A 17,667-nucleotide genomic window follows, 5' to 3' on the forward strand; every position below is an offset into this window, starting at 1 on the left:
TATAGAAGTAGAAGAGGGCAAAAAAGTGACTGTATCTAACCTACAGCCATACCACATTGGATACGCTCAATCTCGGAAGCTAAGCAGTGTTGGGCCTGGTTAGTACTTGGGTGGGAGACCACATGGGAACACCAGGTGCTGTAGGTTTTTTCCCATTACTGGCAAATTGTTTTTATTCTCTAGCTATTTAAATTGGAAACTTTTTCTTTTTATTGCCAATACAGACATTTGGGAGAGGTCAAACAGACACAATAGCCATCACCTAAAGACTTACCACACTGTTTCGAACCAATTTCAACTGCTTTTGGCAGCTAAACAGTGTTGAGCCTCATTAGTAGTTTAATTTGAGACCACCTGCTAATATTATGTCCTGTAGGTCTTTTTACATTACCAACACATGATTTTTTTCAGTAAGCCAATAATGTTAGGAAACTTTTTTATTAGCTTACCTGGTTATAGAAGTAGAAGAGGGCAAAAAAGTGACTCTATCTCACCTACAGCCATACCACATTGGATACGCCTGATCTTGGAAGCTAAGCAGTGTTGGGCCTGGTTAGTACTTGGGTGGGAGACCACATGGGAACACCAGGTGCTGTAGGTTTTTTCCCATTACTGGCAAATTGTTTTTATTCTCTAGCTATTTAAATTGGAAACTTTTTCTTTTTATTGCCAATACAGACATTTGGGAGAGGTCAAACAGACACAATAGCCATCACCTAAAGACTTACCACACTGTTTCGGCCCAATTCCAACTGCTTTTGGCAGCTAAATAGTGTTGAGCCTCTTTAGTAGTTTAATTTGAGACCACCTGCTAATATTATGTCCCGTAGGTCTTTTTACATTACCAACACATGATTTTTTTCAGTAAGCCAATATAGTTAGGAAACTTTTTTATTAGCTTACCTTTAGATAGAAGTAGAAGAGGGCAAACAAGTGCCTGCATCTCACCTACAGCCATACCACATTGGATACGCCCAATCTCGTCTGGTCTTGGAAGCTAAGCAGTGTTGGGCCCGGTAAGTACTTGGGTGGGAGACCACATGGGAACACCAGGTGCTGTAGTTTTTTTCCCATTATTGGCAAATTGTTTTTATTCTCTAGCTATTTAAATTGGAAACTTTTTCTTTTTATTGCCAATACAGACATTTGAGAGAGGTGAAACAGACACAATAGCCATCACCTAAAGACTTACCACACTGTTTCGGACCAATTCCAACTGCTTTTGGCAGCTAAACAGTGTTGAGCCTCTTAAGTAGTTTAATTTGAGACCACCTGCTAATATTATGTCCTGTAGGTCTATTTACATTACCAACACATGATTTGTTTCAGTAAGCCAATACAGTTAGGAAACTTTTTTATTAGCTTACCTTTTTATAGAAGTAGAAGAGCGCAAAAAAGTGACTGTATCTCAACTACAGCCATACCACATTGGATACGCCCAATCTCGTCTGATCTTGAAAGCTAAGCAGTGTTGGGCCTGGTTAGTACTTGGGTAAGAGACCACATGGGAACACCAGGAGCTGTAGGTTTTTTCCCATTACTGGCAAATTGTTTTTATTCTCTAGCTATTTAAATTGGAAACTTTTTCTTTTTATTGCCAATACAGACATTTGGGAGAGGTCAAACAGACACAATAGCCATCACCTAAAGACTTACCACACTGTTTCGGCCCAATTCCAACTGCTTTTGGCAGCTAAATAGTGTTGAGCCTCTTTAGTAGTTTAATTTGAGACCACCTGCTAATATTATGTCCTGTAGGTCTTTTTACATTACCAACACATGATTTTTTTCAGTAAGCCAATATAGTTAGGAAACTTTTTTATTAGCTTACCTTTAGATAGAAGTAGAATAGGGCAAACAAGTGCCTGCATCTCACCTACAGCCATACCACATTGGATACGCCCAATCTCGTCTGATCTTGGAAGCTAAGCAGTGTTGGGCCTGGTTAGTACTTGGGTGGGAGACCACATGGGAACACCAGGTGCTGTAGGATTTTTCCCATTACTGGCAAATTGTTTTTATTCTCTAGCTATTTAAATTGGAAACTTTTTCTTTTTATTGCCAATACAGACATTTGGGAGAGGTCAAACAGACACAATAGCCATCACCTAAAGACTTACCACACTGTTTCGGCCCAATTCCAACTGCTTTTGGCAGCTAAATAGTATTGAGCCTCTTTAGTAGTTTAATTTGAGACCACCTGCTAATATTATGTCCTGTAGGTCTTTTTACATTACCAACACATGATTTTTTTCAGTAAGCCAATAATGTTAGGAAACATTTTTATTAGCTTACCTGGTTATAGAAGTAGAAGAGGGCAAAAAAGTGACTGTATCTAACCTACAGCCATACCACATTGGATACGCTCAATCTCGGAAGCTAAGCAGTGTTGGGCCTGGTTAGTACTTGGGTGGGAGACCACATGGGAACACCAGGTGCTGTAGGTTTTTTCCCATTACTGGCAAATTGTTTTTATTCTCTAGCTATTTAAATTGGAAACTTTTTCTTTTTATTGCCAATACAGACATTTGGGAGAGGTCAAACAGACACAATAGCCATCACCTAAAGACTTACCACACTGTTTCGGCCCAATTCCAACTGCTTTTGGCAGCTAAATAGTGTTGAGCCTCTTTAGTAGTTTAATTTGAGACCACCTGCTAATATTATGTCCTGTAGGTCTTTTACATTACCAACACATGATTTTTTTCAGTAAGCCAATATAGTTAGGAAACTTTTTTATTAGCTTACCTTTAGATAGAAGTAGAAGAGGGCAAACAAGTGCCTGCATCTCACCTACAGCCATACCACATTGGATACGCCCAATCTCGTCTGATCTTGGAAGCTAAGCAGTGTTGGGCCTGGTTAGTACTTGGGTGGGAGACCACATGGGAACACCAGGTGCTGTAGGTTTTTTCCCATTACTGGCAAATTGTTTTTATTCTCTAGCTATTTAAATTGGAAACTTTTTCTTTTTATTGCCAATACAGACATTTGGGAGAGGTCAAACAGACACAATAGCCATCACCTAAAGACTTACCACACTGTTTCGGCCCAATTCCAACTGCTTTTGGCAGCTAAATAGTATTGAGCCTCTTTAGTAGTTTAATTTGAGACCACCTGCTAATATTATGTCCTGTTGGTATTTTTACATTACCAACACATGATTTTTTTCAGTAAGCCAATAATGTTAGGAAACCTTTTTTATTAGCTTACCTGGTTATAGAAGTAGAAGAGGGCAAAAAAGTGACTGTATCTCACCTACAGCCATACCACATTGGATACGCCCAATCTCGTCTGATCTTGGAAGCTAAGCAGTGTTGGGCCTGGTTAGTACTTGGGTGGGAGACCACATGGGAACACCAGGTGCTGTAGGTTTTTCCCATTACTGGCAAATTGTTTTTATTCTCTAGCTATTTAAATTGGAAACTTTTTCTTTTTATTGCCAATACAGACATTTGGGAGAGGTCAAACAGACACAATAGCCATCACCTAAAGACTTACCACACTGTTTCGGCCCAATTCCAACTGCTTTTGGCAGCTAAATAGTGTTGAGCCTCTTTAGTAGTTTAATTTGAGACCACCTGCTAATATTGTGTCCTGTTGGTCTTTTTACATTACCAACACATGATTTTTTTCAGTAAGCCAATATAGTTAGGAAACTTTTTTATTAGCTTACCTTTAGATAGAAGTAGAAGAGGGCAAAAAAGTGCCTGCATCTCACCTACAGCCATACCACATTGGATACGCCCAATCTCGTCTGATCTTGGAAGCTAAGCAGTGTTGGGCCTGGTTAGTACTTGGGTGGGAGACCACATGGGAACACCAGGTGCTGTAGGTTTTTTCCCATTACTGGCAAATTGTTTTTATTCTCTAGCTATTTAAATTGGAAACTTTTTCTTTTTATTGCCAATACAGACATTTGGGAGAGGTCAAACAGACACAATAGCCATCACCTAAAGACTTACCACACTGTTTCGGACCAATTTCAACTGCTTTTGGCAGCTAAACAGTGTTGAGCCTCATTAGTAGTTTAATTTGAGACCACCTGCTAATATTATGTCCTGTAGGTCTTTTTACATTACCAACACATGATTTTTTTCAGTAAGCCAATAATGTTAGGAAACTTTTTTATTAGCTTACCTGGTTATAGAAGTAGAAGAGGGCAAAAAAGTGACTCTATCTCACCTACAGCCATACCACATTGGATACGCCCAATCTTTTCTGATCTTGGAAGCTAAGCATTGTTGGGCCTGGTTAGTACTTGGGTGGGAGACCACATGGGAACACCAGGTGCTGTAGGTTTTTTCCCATTACTGGCAAATTGTTTTTATTCTCTAGCTATTTAAATTGGAAACTTTTTCTTTTTATTGCCAATACAGACATTTGGGAGAGGTCAAACAGACACAATAGCCATCACCTAAAGACTTACCACACTTTTTTGGCCCAATTCCAACTGCTTTTGGCAGCTAAACAGTGTTGAGCCTCATTAGTAGTTTAATTTGAGACCACCTGCTAATATTATGTCCTGTAGGTCTTTTTACATTACCAACACATGATTTTTTTCAGGAAGCCAATAATGTTAGGAAACTTTTTTATTAGCTTACCTGGTTGAGATTGGGCGTATCCAATGTGGTATGGCTGTAGGTGAGATACAGGCACTTTTTTTGCCCTCTTCTACTTCTATAACCAGGTAAGCTAATAAAAAAGTTTCCTAACATTATTGGCTTACTGAAAAAAATCATGTGTTGCTCATGTAAAAAGACCTACAGGACATAATATTAGCAGGTGGTCTCAAATTAAACTACTAATGAGGCTCAACACTGTTTAGCTGCCAAAAGCAGTTGGAATTGGGCCGAAACAGTGTGGTAAGTCTTTAGGTGATGGCTATTGTGTCTGTTTCACCTCTCTCAAATGTCTGTATTGGCAATAAAAACAAAAAGTTTCCAATTTAAATAGCTAGAGAATAAAAACAATTTGCCAGTAATGGGAAAAAACCTACAGCACCTGGTGTTCCCATGTGGTCTCCCACCCAAGTACTAACCAGGCCCAACACTGCTTAGCTTCCAAGATCAGACGAGATTGGGCGTATCCAATGTGGTATGGCTGTAGGTGAGATACAGGCACTTTTTTGCCCTCTTCTACTTCTATAACCAGGTAAGCTAATAAAAAAGTTTCCTAACTGTATTGGCTTACTGAAAAAAATCATGTGTTGGTAATGTAAAAAGACCTACAGGACATAATATTAGCAGGTGGTCTCAAATTAATCTACTAAAGAGGCTCAACACTGTTTAGCTGCCAAAAGCAGTTGGAATTAGGCCGAAACAGTGTGGTAAGTCTTTAGGTGATGGCTATTGTGTCTGTTTGACCTCTCCCAGATGTCTGTATTGGCAATAAAAAGAAAAAGTTTCCAATTTAAATTGCTAGAGAATAAAAACAATTTGCCAGTAATGGGAAAAAACCTACAGCACGTGGTGTTCCCATGTGGTCTCCCACCCAAGTACTTACCAGACCCAACACTGCTTAGCTTCCAAGATCAGGCGTATCCAACGTGGTATGGCTGTAGGTGAGATACAGGCACTTTTGTGCCCTCTTCTACTTCTATAACCAGGTAAGCTAATAAAAAAGTTTCCTAACTGTATTGGCTTACTGAAAAAAATCATGTGTTGGTAAAGTAAAAAGACCTTCAGGACATGATATTAGCAGGTGGTCTCAAATTAAACTACTAAAGAGGCTCAACACTGTTTAGCTGCCAAAAGCAGTTGGAATTGGGCCGAAACAGTGTGGAAAGTCTTTAGGTGATGGCTATTGTGTCTGTTTGACCTCTCCCAAATGTCTGTATTGGCAATAAAAAGAAAAAGTTTCCAATTTAAATAGCTAGAGAATAAAAACAATTTGCCAGTAATGGGAAAAAACCTACAGCACCTGGTGTTCCCATGTGGTCTCCCACCCAAGTACTAACCAGGCCCAACACTGCTTAGCTTCCAAGATCAGATGAGATTGGGCGTATGCAATGTGGTATGGCTGTAGGTGAGATACAGTCACTTTTTTGCCCTCTTCTACTTCTATAACCAGGTAAGCTAATAAAAAAGTTTCCTAACATTATTGGCTTACTGAAAAAAATCATGTGTTGGTAATGTAAAAAGACCTACAGGACATAATATTAGCAGGTGGTCTCAAATTAAACTACTAATGAGGCTCAACACTGTTAGGTGCCAAAAGTAGTTGGAATTGGGCCGAAACAGTGTGGTAAGTCTTTAGGTGATGGCTATTGTGTCAGTTTCACCTCTCTCAAATGTCTGTATTGGCAATAAAAATAAAAAGTTTCCAATTTAAATAGCTAGAGAATAAAAACAATTTGCCAGTAATGGGAAAAAACCTACAGCACATGTGTTCCCATGTGGTCTCCCACCCAAGTACTATCCAGGCCCAACACTGCTTAGCTTCCAAGATCAGACGAGATTGGGCGTATCCAATGTGGTATGGCTGTAGGTGAGATACAGTTACTTTTTTGCCCTCTTCTACTTCTATAACCAGGTAAGCTAATAAAAAAGTTTCCTAACATTATTGGCTTACTGAAAAAAATCATGTGTTGCTAATGTAAAAAGACCTACAGGACATAATATTAGCAGGTGGTCTCAAATTAAACTACTAATGAGGCTCAACACTGTTTAGCTGCCAAAAGCAGTTGGAATTGGGCCGAAACAGTGTGGTAAGTCTTTAGGTGATTTCTATTGTGTCTGTTTCACCTCTCTCAAATGTCTGTATTGGCAATAACAAGAAAAAGTTTCCAATTTAAATAGCTAGAGAATAAAAACAATTTGCCAGTAATGGGAAAAAAACCTACAGCATCTGGTGTTCCCATGTGGTCTCCCACCCAAGTACTAACTAGGCCCAAAACTGCTGAGCTTTCAAGATCAGGCGTATCCAATGTGGTATGGCTGTAGGTGAGATACAGGCACTTTTTTGCCCTCTTCTACTTCTATAACCAGGTAAGCTAATAAAAAAGTTTCCTAACTGTATTGGCTTACTGAAAAAAATCATGTGTTGGTAATGTAAAAAGACCTACAGGACATAATATTAGCAGGTGGTCTCAAATTGAACTACTAAAGAGGCTCAACACTGTTTAGCTGCCAAAAGCAGTTGGAATTAGGTCGAAACAGTGTGGTAAGTCTTTAGGTGATGGCTATTGTGTCTGTTTGACCTCTCACAGATGTCTGTATTGGCAATAAAAAGAAAAAGTTTCCAATTTAAATAGCTAGAGAATAAAAACAATTTGCCAGTAATGGGAAAAAACCTACAGCACGTGGTGTTCCCATGTGGTCTCCCACCCAAGTACTAACCAGACCCAACACTGCTTAGCTTCCAAGATCAGACGAGATTGGGCGTACCCAATGTGGTATGGCTGTAGGTGAGATACAGGCACTTTGTTGCCCTCTTCTACTTCTATAACCAGGTAAGCTAATAAAAAAGTTTCCTAACATTATTGGCTTACTGAAAAAAATCATGTGTTGGTAATGTAAAAAGACCTACAGGACATAATATTAGCAGGTGGTCTCAAATTAAACTACTAATGAGGCTCAACACTGTTTAGCTGCCAAAAGCAGTTGGAATTGGGCCAAAACAGTGTTGTAAGTCTTTAGGTGATGGCTATTGTGTCTGTTTCACCTCTCTCAAATGTCTATATTGGCAATAAAAAGAAAAAGTTTCCAATTTAAATAGCTAAAGAATACAAAACAATTTGCCAGTAATGGGAAAAAACCTACAGCACCTGGTGTTCCCATGTGGTCTCCCACCCAAGTACTAACCAGGCCCAACACTGCTTAGCTTCCAAGATCAAACGAGATTGGGCGTATCCAATGTGGTATGGCTGTAGGTGAGATCCAGGCACTTTTTTTGCCCTCTTCTACTTCTATAACCAGGTAAGCTAATAAAAAAGTTTCCTAACATTATTGGCTTACTGAAAAAAATCATGTGTTGCTCATGTAAAAAGACCTACAGGACATAATATTAGCAGGTGGTCTTAAATTAAACTACTAATGAGGCTCAACACTGTTTAGCTGCCAAAAGCAGTTGGAATTGGGCCGAAACAGTGTGGTAAGTCTTTAGGTGATGGCTATTGTGTCTGTTTCACCTCTCTCAAATGTCTGTATTGGCAATAAAAACAAAAAGTTTCCAATTTAAATAGCTAGAGAATAAAAACAATTTGCCAGTAATGGGAAAAAACCTACAGCACCTGGTGTTCCCATGTGGTCTCCCACCCAAGTACTAACCAGGCCCAACACTGCTTAGCTTCCAAGATCAGGCGTATCCAACGTGGTATGGCTGTAGTTGAGATACAGGCACTTTTTTGCCCTCTTCTACTTCTATAACCAGGTAAGCTAATAAAAAAGTTTCCTAACTGTATTGGCTTACTGAAAAAAATCATGTGTTGGTAAAGTAAAAAGACCAACAGGACATTATATTAGCAGGTGGTCTCAAATTAAACTACTAAAGAGGCTCAACACTGTTTAGCTGCCAAAAGCAGTTGGAATTGGGCCGAAACAGTGTGGTAAGTCTTTAGGTGATGGCTATTGTGTCTGTTTGACCTCTCCCAGAAGTCTGTATTGGCAATAAAAAGAAAAAGTTTCCAATTTAAATAGCTAGAGAATAAAAACAATTTGCCAGTAATGGGAAAAAACCTACAGCACCTGGTGTTCCCATGTGGTCTCCCACCCAAGTACTAACCAGGCCCAACAATGCTTAGCTTCCAAGATCAGATGAGATTGGGCGTATCCAATGTGGTATGGCTGTAGGTGAGATAGAGTCACTTTTTTGCCCTCTTCTACTTCTATAACCAGGTAAGCTAATAAAAAAGTTTCCTAACATTATTGGCTTACTGAAAAAAATCATGTGTTGGTAATGTAAAAAGACCTACAGGACATAATATTAGCAGGTGGTCTCAAATAAACTACTAATGAGGCTCAACACTGTTTAGCTGCCAAAAGCAGTTGGAATTGGGCCAAAACAGTGTGGTAAGTCTTTAGGTGATGGCTATTGTGTCTGTTTCACCTCTCTCAAATGTCTGTATTGACAATAAAAAGAAAAAGTTTCCAATTTAAATAGCTATAGAATAAAAACAATTTGCCAGTAATGGGAAAAAACCTACAGCACCTGGTGTTCCCATGTGGTCTCCCACCCAAGTACTAACCAGGCCCAACACTGCTTAGCTTCCAAGATCAGACGAGATTGGGCGTATCCAATGTGGTATGGCTGTAGGTGAGATACAGTCACTTTTTTGCCCTCTTCTACTTTTATAACCAGGTAAGCTAATAAAAAAGTTTCCTAACTGTATTGGCTTACTGAAAAAGTCATGTGTTGGTAATGTAAAAAGACCTACAGGACATAATATTAGCAGGTGGTCTCAAATTAAACTACTAAAGAGGCTCAACACTATTTAGCTGCCAAAAGCAGTTGGAATTGGACCGAAACAGTGGGGTAAGTCTTTAGGTGATGGCTATTGTGTCTGTTTGACCTCTCCCAGATGTCTGTATTGGCAATAAAAAGAAAAAGTTTCCAATTTAAATAGCTAGAGAATAAAAACAATTTGCCAGTAATGGGAAAAAACCTACAGCACGTGGTGTTCCCATGTGGTCTCCCACCCAAGTACTAACCAGACCCAACACTGCTTAGCTTTCAAGATCAGACGAGATTGGACGTATCCAATGTGGTATGGCTGTAGGTGAGATACAGGCACTTTTTTGCCCTCTTCTACTTCTATAACCAGGTAAGCTAATAAAAAAGTTTCCTAACATTATTGGCTTACTGAAAAAAATCATGTGTTGGTAATGTAAAAAGACCTACAGGACATAATATTAGCAGGTGGTCTCAAATTAAACTACTAATGAGGCTCAACACTGTTTAGCTGCCAAAAGCAGTTGGAATTGGGCCAAAACAGTGTTGTAAGTCTTTAGGTGATGGCTATTGTGTCTGTTTCACCTCTCTAAAATGTCTATATTGGCAATAAAAAGAAAAAGTTTCCAATTTAAATAGCTAGAGAATAAAAACAATTTGCCAGTAATGGGAAAAAACCTACAGCAGCTGGTGTTCCCATGTGGTCTCCCACCCAAGTACTAACCAGGCCCAACACTGCTTAGCTTCCAAGATCAGACGAGATTGGGCGTATCCAATTTGGTATGGCTGTAGGTGAGATACAGTCACTTTTTTGCCCTCTTCTACTTCTATAACCAGGTAAGCTAATAAAAAAGTTTCCTAACATTATTGGCTTACTGAAAAAAATCATGTGTTGCTCATGTAAAAAGACCTACAGGACATAATATTAGCAGGTGGTCTCAAATTAAACTACTAATGAGGCTCAACACTGTTTAGCTGCCAAAAGCAGTTGGAATTGGGCCGAAACAGTGTGGTAAGTCTTTAGGTGATGGCTATTGTGTCTGTTTCACCTCTCTCAAATGTCTGTATTGGCAATAAAAACAAAAAGTTTCCAATTTATATAGCTAGAGAATAAAAACAATTTGCCAGTAATGGGAAAAAACCTACAGCACCTGGTGTTCCCATGTGGTCTCCCACCCAAGTACTAACCAGGCCCAACACTGCTTAGCTTCCAAGATCAGGCGTACCCAACGTGGTATGGCTGTAGGTTAGATACAGGCACTTTTTTGCCCTCTTCTACTTCTATAACCAGGTAAGCTAATAAAAAAGTTTCCTAACATTATTGGCTTACTGAAAAAAATCATGTGTTGCTAATGTAAAAAGACCTACAGGACATTATATTAGCAGGTGGTCTCAAATTAAACTACTAATGAGGCTCAACACTGTTTAGCTGCCAAAAGCAGTTGGAATTGGGCCAAAACAGTGTGGTAAGTCTTTAGGTGATTTCTATTGTGTCTGTTTCACCTCTCTCAAATGTCTGTATTGGCAATAAAAAGAAAAAGTTTCCAATTTAAATAGCTAGAGAATAAAAACAATTTGCCAGTAATGGGAAAAAACCTACAGCACGTGGTGTTCCCATGTGGTCTCCCACCCAAGTACTAACCAGGCCTAACACTGCTTAGCTTCCAAGATCAGACGAGATTGGGCGTATCCAATGTGGTATGGCTGTAGGTGAGATACAGGCACTTTTTTGCCCTCTTCTACTTCTATAACCAGGTAAGCTAATAAAAAAGTTTCCTAACATTATTGGCTTACTGAAAAAAATCATGTGTTGCTCATGTAAAAAGACCTACAGGACATAATATTAGCAGGTGGTCTCAAATTAAACTACTAATGAGGCTCAACACTGTTTAGCTGCCAAAAGCAGTTGGAATTGGGCCGAAAGAGTGTGGTAAGTCTTTAGGTGATGGCTATTGTGTCTGTTTCACCTCTCTCAAATGTCTGTATTGGCAATAAAAACAAAAAGTTTCCAATTTAAATAACTAGAGAATAAAAACAATTTGCCAGTAATGGGAAAAAACCTACAGCACCTGGTGTTCCCATGTGGTCTCCCACCCAAGTACTAACCAGGCCCAACACTGCTTAGCTTCCAAGATCAGGCGTATCCAACGTGGTATGGCTGTAGGTGAGATACAGGCACTTTTTTGCCCTCTTCTACTTCTATAACCAGGTAAGCTAATAAAAAAGTTTCCTAACTGTATTGGCTTACTGAAAAAAATCATGTGTTGGTAAAGTAAAAAGACCTACAGGACATGATATTAGCAGGTGGTCTCAAATTAAACTACTAAAGAGGCTCAACACTGTTTAGCTGCCAAAAGCAGTTGGAATTGGGCCGAAACAGTGTGGAAAGTCTTTAGGTGATGGCTATTGTGTCTGTTTGACCTCTCCCAAATGTCTGTATTGGCAATAAAAAGAAAAAGTTTCCAATTTAAATAGCTAGAGAATAAAAACAATTTGCCAGTAATGGGAAAAAACCTACAGCACCTGGTGTTCCCATGTGGTCTCCCACCCAAGTACTAACCAGGCCCAACACTGCTTAGCTTCCAAGATCAGATGAGATTGGGCGTATCCAATGTGGTATGACTGTAGGTGAGATAGAGTCACTTATTTGCCCTCTTCTACTTCTATAACCAGGTAAGCTAATAAAAAAGTTTCCTAACATTATTGGCTTACTAAAAAAATCATGTGTTGCTAATGTAAAAAGACCTACAGGACATAATATTAGCAGGTGGTCTCAAATTAAACTACTAATGAGGCTCAACACTGTTTAGCTGCCAAAAGCAGTTGGAATTGGGCCAAAACAGTGTGGTAAGTCTTTAGGTGATTTCTATTGTGTCTGTTTCACCTCTCTCAAATGTCTGTATTGGCAATAAAAAGAAAAAGTTTCCAATTTAAATAGCTAGAGAATAAAAACAATTTGCCAGTAATGGGAAAAAAACCTACAGCATCTGGTGTTCCCATGTGGTCTCCCACCCAAGTACTAACTAGGCCCAAAACTGCTTAGCTTCCAAGATCAGACGAGATTGGGCGTATCCAATGTGGTATGGCTTTAGGTGAGATACAGGCACTTTTTTGCCCTCTTCTACTTCTATAACCAGGTAAGCTAATAAAAAAGTTTCCTAACTGTATTGGCTTACTGAAAAAAATCATGTGTTGGTAATGTAAAAAGACCTACAGGACATAATATTAGCAGGTGGTCTCAAATTGAACTACTAAAGAGGCTCAACACTGTTTAGCTGCCAAAAGCAGTTGGAATTAGGTCGAAACAGTGTGGTAAGTCTTTAGGTGATGGCTATTGTGTCTGTTTGACCTCTCACAGATGTCTGTATTGGCAATAAAAAGAAAAAGTTTCCAATTTAAATAGCTAGAGAATAAAAACAATTTGCCATTTGGGTGGTAAGTACTTGGGTGGGAGACCACATGGGAACACCAGGTGCTGTAGTTTTTTTCCCATTATTGGCAAATTGTTTTTATTCTCTAGCTATTTAAATTGGAAACTTTTTCTTTTTATTGCCAATACAGACATTTGAGAGAGGTGAAACAGACACAATAGCCATCACCTAAAGACTTACCACACTGTTTCGGACCAATTCCAACTGCTTTTGGCAGCTAAACAGTGTTGAGCCTCTTAAGTAGTTTAATTTGAGACCACCTGCTAATATTATGTCCTGTAGGTCTATTTACATTACCAACACATGATTTGTTTCAGTAAGCCAATACAGTTAGGAAACTTTTTTATTAGCTTACCTGGTTATAGAAGTAGAAGAGCGCAAAAAAGTGACTGTATCTCAACTACAGCCATACCACATTGGATACGCCCAATCTCGTCTGATCTTGAAAGCTAAGCAGTGTTGGGCCTGGTTAGTACTTGGGTGGGAGACCACATGGGAACACCAGGAGCTGTAGGTTTTTTCCCATTACTGGCAAATTGTTTTTATTCTCTAGCTATTTAAATTGGAAACTTTTTCTTTTTATTGCCAATACAGACATTTGGGAGAGGTCAAACAGACACAATAGCCATCACCTAAAGACTTACCACACTGTTTCGGCCCAATTCCAACTGCTTTTGGCAGCTAAATAGTGTTGAGCCTCTTTAGTAGTTTAATTTGAGACCACCTGCTAATATTATGTCCTGTAGGTCTTTTTACATTACCAACACATGATTTTTTTCAGTAAGCCAATATAGTTAGGAAACTTTTTTATTAGCTTACCTTTAGATAGAAGTAGAATAGGGCAAACAAGTGCCTGCATCTCACCTACAGCCATACCACATTGGATACGCCCAATCTCGTCTGATCTTGGAAGCTAAGCAGTGTTGGGCCTGGTTAGTACTTGGGTGGGAGACCACATGGGAACACCAGGTGCTGTAGGATTTTTCCCATTACTGGCAAATTGTTTTTATTCTCTAGCTATTTAAATTGGAAACTTTTTCTTTTTATTGCCAATACAGACATTTGGGAGAGGTCAAACAGACACAATAGCCATCACCTAAAGACTTACCACACTGTTTCGGCCCAATTCCAACTGCTTTTGGCAGCTAAATAGTATTGAGCCTCTTTAGTAGTTTAATTTGAGACCACCTGCTAATATTATGTCCTGTAGGTCTTTTTACATTACCAACACATGATTTTTTTCAGTAAGCCAATAATGTTAGGAAACTTTTTTATTAGCTGAACCTGGTTATAGAAGTAGAAGAGGGCAAAAAAGTGACTGTATCTAACCTACAGCCATACCACATTGGATACGCTCAATCTCGGAAGCTAAGCAGTGTTGGGCCTGGTTAGTACTTGGGTGGGAGACCACATGGGAACACCAGGTGCTGTAGGTTTTTTCCCATTACTGGCAAATTGTTTTTATTCTCTAGCTATTTAAATTGGAAACTTTTTCTTTTTATTGCCAATACAGACATTTGGGAGAGGTCAAACAGACACAATAGCCATCACCTAAAGACTTACCACACTGTTTCGGCCCAATTCCAACTGCTTTTGGCAGCTAAATAGTGTTGAGCCTCTTTAGTAGTTTAATTTGAGACCACCTGCTAATATTATGTCCTGTAGGTCTTTTTACATTACCAACACATGATTTTTTTCAGTAAGCCAATATAGTTAGGAAACTTTTTTATTAGCTTACCTTTAGATAGAAGTAGAAGAGGGCAAACAAGTGCCTGCATCTCACCTACAGCCATACAACATTGGATACGCCCAATCTCGTCTGATCTTGGAAGCTAAGCAGTGTTGGGCCTGGTTAGTACTTGGGTGGGAGACCACATGGGAACACCAGGTGCTGTAGGTTTTTTCCCATTACTGGCAAATTGTTTTTATTCTCTAGCTATTTAAATTGGAAACTTTTTCTTTTTATTGCCAATACAGACATTTGGGAGAGGTCAAACAGACACAATAGCCATCACCTAAAGACTTACCACACTGTTTCGGCCCAATTCCAACTGCTTTTGGCAGCTAAATAGTATTGAGCCTCTTTAGTAGTTTAATTTGAGACCACCTGCTAATATTATGTCCTGTTGGTATTTTTACATTACCAACACATGATTTTTTTCAGTAAGCCAATAATGTTAGGAAACTTTTTTATTAGCTTACCTGGTTATAGAAGTAGAAGAGGGCAAAAAAGTGACTGTATCTCACCTACAACCATACCACATTGGATACGCCCAATCTCGTCTGATCTTGGAAGCTAAGCAGTGTTGGGCCTGGTTAGTACTTGGGTGGGAGACCACATGGGAACACCAGGTGCTGTAGGTTTTTCCCATTACTGGCAAATTGTTTTTATTCTCTAGCTATTTAAATTGGAAACTTTTTCTTTTTATTGCCAATACAGACATTTGGGAGAGGTCAAACAGACACAATAGCCATCACCTAAAGACTTACCACACTGTTTCGGCCCAATTCCAACTGCTTTTGGCAGCTAAATAGTGTTGAGCCTCTTTAGTAGTTTAATTTGAGACCACCTGCTAATATTGTGTCCTGTTGGTCTTTTTACATTACCAACACATGATTTTTTTCAGTAAGCCAATATAGTTAGGAAACTTTTTTATTAGCTTACCTTTAGATAGAAGTAGAAGAGGGCAAAAAAGTGCCTGCATCTCACCTACAGCCATACCACATTGGATATGCCCAATCTCGTCTGATCTTGGAAGCTAAGCAGTGTTGGGCCTGGTTAGTACTTGGGTGGGAGACCACATGGGAACACCAGGTGCTGTAGGTTTTTTCCCATTACTGGCAAATTGTTTTTATGCTCTAGCTATTTAAATTGGAAACTTTTTCTTTTTATTGCCAATACAGACATTTGGGAGAGGTCAAACAGACACAATAGCCATCACCTAAAGACTTACCACACTGTTTCGGACCAATTTCAACTGCTTTTGGCAGCTAAACAGTGTTGAGCCTCATTAGTAGTTTAATTTGAGACCACCTGCTAATATTATGTCCTGTAGGTCTTTTTACATTACCAACACATGATTTTTTTCAGTAAGCCAATAATGTTAGGAAACTTTTTTATTAGCTTACCTGGTTATAGAAGTAGAAGAGGGCAAAAAAGTGACTCTATCTCACCTACAGCCATACCACATTGGATACGCCTGATCTTGGAAGCTAAGCATTGTTGGGCCTGGTTAGTACTTGGGTGGGAGACCACATGGGAACACCAGGTGCTGTAGGTTTTTTCCCATTACTGGCAAATTGTTTTTATTCTCTAGCTATTTAAATTTGAAACTTTTTCTTTTTATTGCCAATACAGACATTTGGGAGAGGTCAAACAGACACAATAGCCATCACCTAAAGACTTACCACACTGTTTCGGCCCAATTCCAACTGCTTTTGGCAGCTAAATAGTGTTGAGCCTCTTTAGTAGTTTAATTTGAGACCACCTGCTAATATTATGTCCTGTAGGTCTTTTTACATTACCAACACATGATTTTTTTCAGTAAGCCAATATAGTTAGGAAACTTTTTTATTAGCTTACCTTTAGATAGAAGTAGAAGAGGGCAAACAAGTGCCTGCATCTCACCTACAGCCATACCACATTGGATACGCCCAATCTCGTCTGATCTTGGAAGCTAAGCAGTGTTGGGCCTGGTTAGTACTTGGGTGGGAGACCACATGGGAACACCAGGTGCTGTAGGTTTTTTCCCATTACTGGCAAATTGTTTTTATTCTCTAGCTATTTAAATTGGAAACTTTTTCTTTTTATTGCCAATACAGACATTTGGGAGAGGTCAAACAGACACAATAGCCATCACCTAAAGACTTACCACACTGTTTTGGCCCAATTCCAACTGCTTTTGGCAGCTAAATAGTATTGAGCCTCTTTAGTAGTTTAATTTGAGACCACCTGCTAATATTATGTCCTGTAGGTCTTTTTACATTACCAACACATGATTTTTTCAGTAAGCCAATATAGTTAGGAAACTTTTTTATTAGCTTACCTTTAGATAGAAGTAGAATAGGGCAAACAAGTGCCTGCATCTCACCTACAGCCATACCACATTGGATACGCCCAATCTCGTCTGATCTTGGAAGCTAAGCAGTGTTGGGCCTGGTTAGTACTTGGGTGGGAGACCACATGGGAACACCAGGTGCTGTAGGATTTTTCCCATTACTGGCAAATTGTTTTTATTCTCTAGCTATTTAAATTGGAAACTTTTTCTTTTTATTGCCAATACAGACATTTGGGAGAGGTCAAACAGACACAATAGCCATCACCTAAAGACTTACCACACTGTTTCGGCCCAATTCCAACTGCTTTTGGCAGCTAAATAGTATTGAGCCTCTTTAGTAGTTTAATTTGAGACCACCTGCTAATATTATGTCCTGTAGGTCTTTTTACATTACCAACACATGATTTTTTTCAGTAAGCCAATAATGTTAGGAAACTTTTTTATTAGCTTACCTGGTTATAGAAGTAGAAGAGGGCAAAAAAGTGACTGTATCTAACCTACAGCCATACCACATTGGATACGCTCAATCTCGGAAGCTAAGCAGTGTTGGGCCTGGTTAGTACTTGGGTGGGAGACCACATGGGAGCACCAGGTGCTGTAGGTTTTTTCCCATTACTGGCAAATTGTTTTTATTCTCTAGCTATTTAAATTGGAAACTTTTTCTTTTTATTGCCAATACAGACATTTGGGAGAGGTCAAACAGACACAATAGCCATCACCTAAAGACTTACCACACTGTTTCGGCCCAATTCCAACTGCTTTTGGCAGCTAAATAGTGTTGAGCCTCT

At 39.2% G+C, this 17,667-nt stretch overlaps 23 non-coding genes and 13 pseudogenes across 23 annotated transcripts; 20 read left to right on the forward strand and 16 right to left on the reverse strand.

Annotated features, from left to right (window-relative positions):
• Positions 1-38: 38 nt before the first annotated feature.
• LOC146028999 (5S ribosomal RNA) lies at positions 39-147 on the forward strand (annotated as a pseudogene).
• Positions 148-492: 345 nt separating this feature from the next.
• On the forward strand, positions 493-601 carry LOC146028731 (5S ribosomal RNA; annotated as a pseudogene).
• A 345-nt stretch (positions 602-946) lies between these two features.
• LOC146033444 (5S ribosomal RNA) lies at positions 947-1,065 on the forward strand. The gene has a single exon (XR_014458853.1). It is a non-coding gene; the product is annotated as a 5S ribosomal RNA (ribosomal RNA).
• Positions 1,066-1,410: 345 nt separating this feature from the next.
• Positions 1,411-1,529, forward strand: LOC146028544 (5S ribosomal RNA; annotated as a pseudogene).
• A 345-nt stretch (positions 1,530-1,874) lies between these two features.
• Positions 1,875-1,993, forward strand: LOC146031285 (5S ribosomal RNA). The gene has a single exon (XR_014456755.1). It is a non-coding gene; the product is annotated as a 5S ribosomal RNA (ribosomal RNA).
• Positions 1,994-2,338: 345 nt separating this feature from the next.
• Positions 2,339-2,447, forward strand: LOC146029000 (5S ribosomal RNA; annotated as a pseudogene).
• A 344-nt stretch (positions 2,448-2,791) lies between these two features.
• Positions 2,792-2,910, forward strand: LOC146034800 (5S ribosomal RNA). The gene has a single exon (XR_014460203.1). It is a non-coding gene; the product is annotated as a 5S ribosomal RNA (ribosomal RNA).
• Positions 2,911-3,256: 346 nt separating this feature from the next.
• Positions 3,257-3,375, forward strand: LOC146034812 (5S ribosomal RNA). The gene has a single exon (XR_014460215.1). It is a non-coding gene; the product is annotated as a 5S ribosomal RNA (ribosomal RNA).
• Positions 3,376-3,719: 344 nt separating this feature from the next.
• Positions 3,720-3,838, forward strand: LOC146034824 (5S ribosomal RNA). The gene has a single exon (XR_014460227.1). It is a non-coding gene; the product is annotated as a 5S ribosomal RNA (ribosomal RNA).
• A 345-nt stretch (positions 3,839-4,183) lies between these two features.
• On the forward strand, positions 4,184-4,302 carry LOC146033170 (5S ribosomal RNA). Its single transcript, XR_014458581.1, has one exon. It is a non-coding gene; the product is annotated as a 5S ribosomal RNA (ribosomal RNA).
• A 690-nt stretch (positions 4,303-4,992) lies between these two features.
• LOC146034836 (5S ribosomal RNA) lies at positions 4,993-5,111 on the reverse strand. The gene has a single exon (XR_014460240.1). It is a non-coding gene; the product is annotated as a 5S ribosomal RNA (ribosomal RNA).
• A 345-nt stretch (positions 5,112-5,456) lies between these two features.
• On the reverse strand, positions 5,457-5,565 carry LOC146029687 (5S ribosomal RNA; annotated as a pseudogene).
• A 345-nt stretch (positions 5,566-5,910) lies between these two features.
• LOC146030320 (5S ribosomal RNA) lies at positions 5,911-6,029 on the reverse strand. Its single transcript, XR_014455819.1, has one exon. It is a non-coding gene; the product is annotated as a 5S ribosomal RNA (ribosomal RNA).
• Positions 6,030-6,373: 344 nt separating this feature from the next.
• On the reverse strand, positions 6,374-6,491 carry LOC146034332 (5S ribosomal RNA). Its single transcript, XR_014459739.1, has one exon. It is a non-coding gene; the product is annotated as a 5S ribosomal RNA (ribosomal RNA).
• An 800-nt stretch (positions 6,492-7,291) lies between these two features.
• On the reverse strand, positions 7,292-7,410 carry LOC146034900 (5S ribosomal RNA). Its single transcript, XR_014460303.1, has one exon. It is a non-coding gene; the product is annotated as a 5S ribosomal RNA (ribosomal RNA).
• A 346-nt stretch (positions 7,411-7,756) lies between these two features.
• On the reverse strand, positions 7,757-7,875 carry LOC146030545 (5S ribosomal RNA). The gene has a single exon (XR_014456036.1). It is a non-coding gene; the product is annotated as a 5S ribosomal RNA (ribosomal RNA).
• Positions 7,876-8,221: 346 nt separating this feature from the next.
• LOC146029274 (5S ribosomal RNA) lies at positions 8,222-8,330 on the reverse strand (annotated as a pseudogene).
• Positions 8,331-8,675: 345 nt separating this feature from the next.
• Positions 8,676-8,794, reverse strand: LOC146032048 (5S ribosomal RNA). Its single transcript, XR_014457496.1, has one exon. It is a non-coding gene; the product is annotated as a 5S ribosomal RNA (ribosomal RNA).
• Positions 8,795-9,138: 344 nt separating this feature from the next.
• On the reverse strand, positions 9,139-9,257 carry LOC146034848 (5S ribosomal RNA). The gene has a single exon (XR_014460252.1). It is a non-coding gene; the product is annotated as a 5S ribosomal RNA (ribosomal RNA).
• Positions 9,258-9,601: 344 nt separating this feature from the next.
• Positions 9,602-9,720, reverse strand: LOC146028097 (5S ribosomal RNA; annotated as a pseudogene).
• A 345-nt stretch (positions 9,721-10,065) lies between these two features.
• On the reverse strand, positions 10,066-10,184 carry LOC146034835 (5S ribosomal RNA). Its single transcript, XR_014460238.1, has one exon. It is a non-coding gene; the product is annotated as a 5S ribosomal RNA (ribosomal RNA).
• Positions 10,185-10,529: 345 nt separating this feature from the next.
• Positions 10,530-10,638, reverse strand: LOC146029197 (5S ribosomal RNA; annotated as a pseudogene).
• A 345-nt stretch (positions 10,639-10,983) lies between these two features.
• Positions 10,984-11,102, reverse strand: LOC146034543 (5S ribosomal RNA). Its single transcript, XR_014459948.1, has one exon. It is a non-coding gene; the product is annotated as a 5S ribosomal RNA (ribosomal RNA).
• A 345-nt stretch (positions 11,103-11,447) lies between these two features.
• LOC146029013 (5S ribosomal RNA) lies at positions 11,448-11,556 on the reverse strand (annotated as a pseudogene).
• Positions 11,557-11,901: 345 nt separating this feature from the next.
• On the reverse strand, positions 11,902-12,020 carry LOC146032169 (5S ribosomal RNA). The gene has a single exon (XR_014457613.1). It is a non-coding gene; the product is annotated as a 5S ribosomal RNA (ribosomal RNA).
• Positions 12,021-12,365: 345 nt separating this feature from the next.
• On the reverse strand, positions 12,366-12,484 carry LOC146028675 (5S ribosomal RNA; annotated as a pseudogene).
• Positions 12,485-13,219: 735 nt separating this feature from the next.
• Positions 13,220-13,338, forward strand: LOC146034176 (5S ribosomal RNA). The gene has a single exon (XR_014459583.1). It is a non-coding gene; the product is annotated as a 5S ribosomal RNA (ribosomal RNA).
• A 345-nt stretch (positions 13,339-13,683) lies between these two features.
• Positions 13,684-13,802, forward strand: LOC146031286 (5S ribosomal RNA). Its single transcript, XR_014456756.1, has one exon. It is a non-coding gene; the product is annotated as a 5S ribosomal RNA (ribosomal RNA).
• Positions 13,803-14,148: 346 nt separating this feature from the next.
• LOC146029001 (5S ribosomal RNA) lies at positions 14,149-14,257 on the forward strand (annotated as a pseudogene).
• A 345-nt stretch (positions 14,258-14,602) lies between these two features.
• Positions 14,603-14,721, forward strand: LOC146032832 (5S ribosomal RNA). Its single transcript, XR_014458248.1, has one exon. It is a non-coding gene; the product is annotated as a 5S ribosomal RNA (ribosomal RNA).
• A 345-nt stretch (positions 14,722-15,066) lies between these two features.
• Positions 15,067-15,185, forward strand: LOC146031634 (5S ribosomal RNA). The gene has a single exon (XR_014457096.1). It is a non-coding gene; the product is annotated as a 5S ribosomal RNA (ribosomal RNA).
• A 344-nt stretch (positions 15,186-15,529) lies between these two features.
• LOC146030999 (5S ribosomal RNA) lies at positions 15,530-15,648 on the forward strand. The gene has a single exon (XR_014456477.1). It is a non-coding gene; the product is annotated as a 5S ribosomal RNA (ribosomal RNA).
• A 345-nt stretch (positions 15,649-15,993) lies between these two features.
• On the forward strand, positions 15,994-16,102 carry LOC146028927 (5S ribosomal RNA; annotated as a pseudogene).
• A 345-nt stretch (positions 16,103-16,447) lies between these two features.
• Positions 16,448-16,566, forward strand: LOC146034860 (5S ribosomal RNA). The gene has a single exon (XR_014460264.1). It is a non-coding gene; the product is annotated as a 5S ribosomal RNA (ribosomal RNA).
• A 344-nt stretch (positions 16,567-16,910) lies between these two features.
• On the forward strand, positions 16,911-17,029 carry LOC146031288 (5S ribosomal RNA). Its single transcript, XR_014456757.1, has one exon. It is a non-coding gene; the product is annotated as a 5S ribosomal RNA (ribosomal RNA).
• Positions 17,030-17,374: 345 nt separating this feature from the next.
• LOC146029144 (5S ribosomal RNA) lies at positions 17,375-17,483 on the forward strand (annotated as a pseudogene).
• The last annotated feature ends 184 nt before the right edge of the window (positions 17,484-17,667 follow it).

This window comes from Crinia signifera, chromosome 8 (assembly GCF_055691185.1).
Source record: "Crinia signifera chromosome 8, ASM5569118v1, whole genome shotgun sequence".
Classification (NCBI taxonomy): domain Eukaryota; kingdom Metazoa; phylum Chordata; class Amphibia; order Anura; family Myobatrachidae; genus Crinia; species Crinia signifera.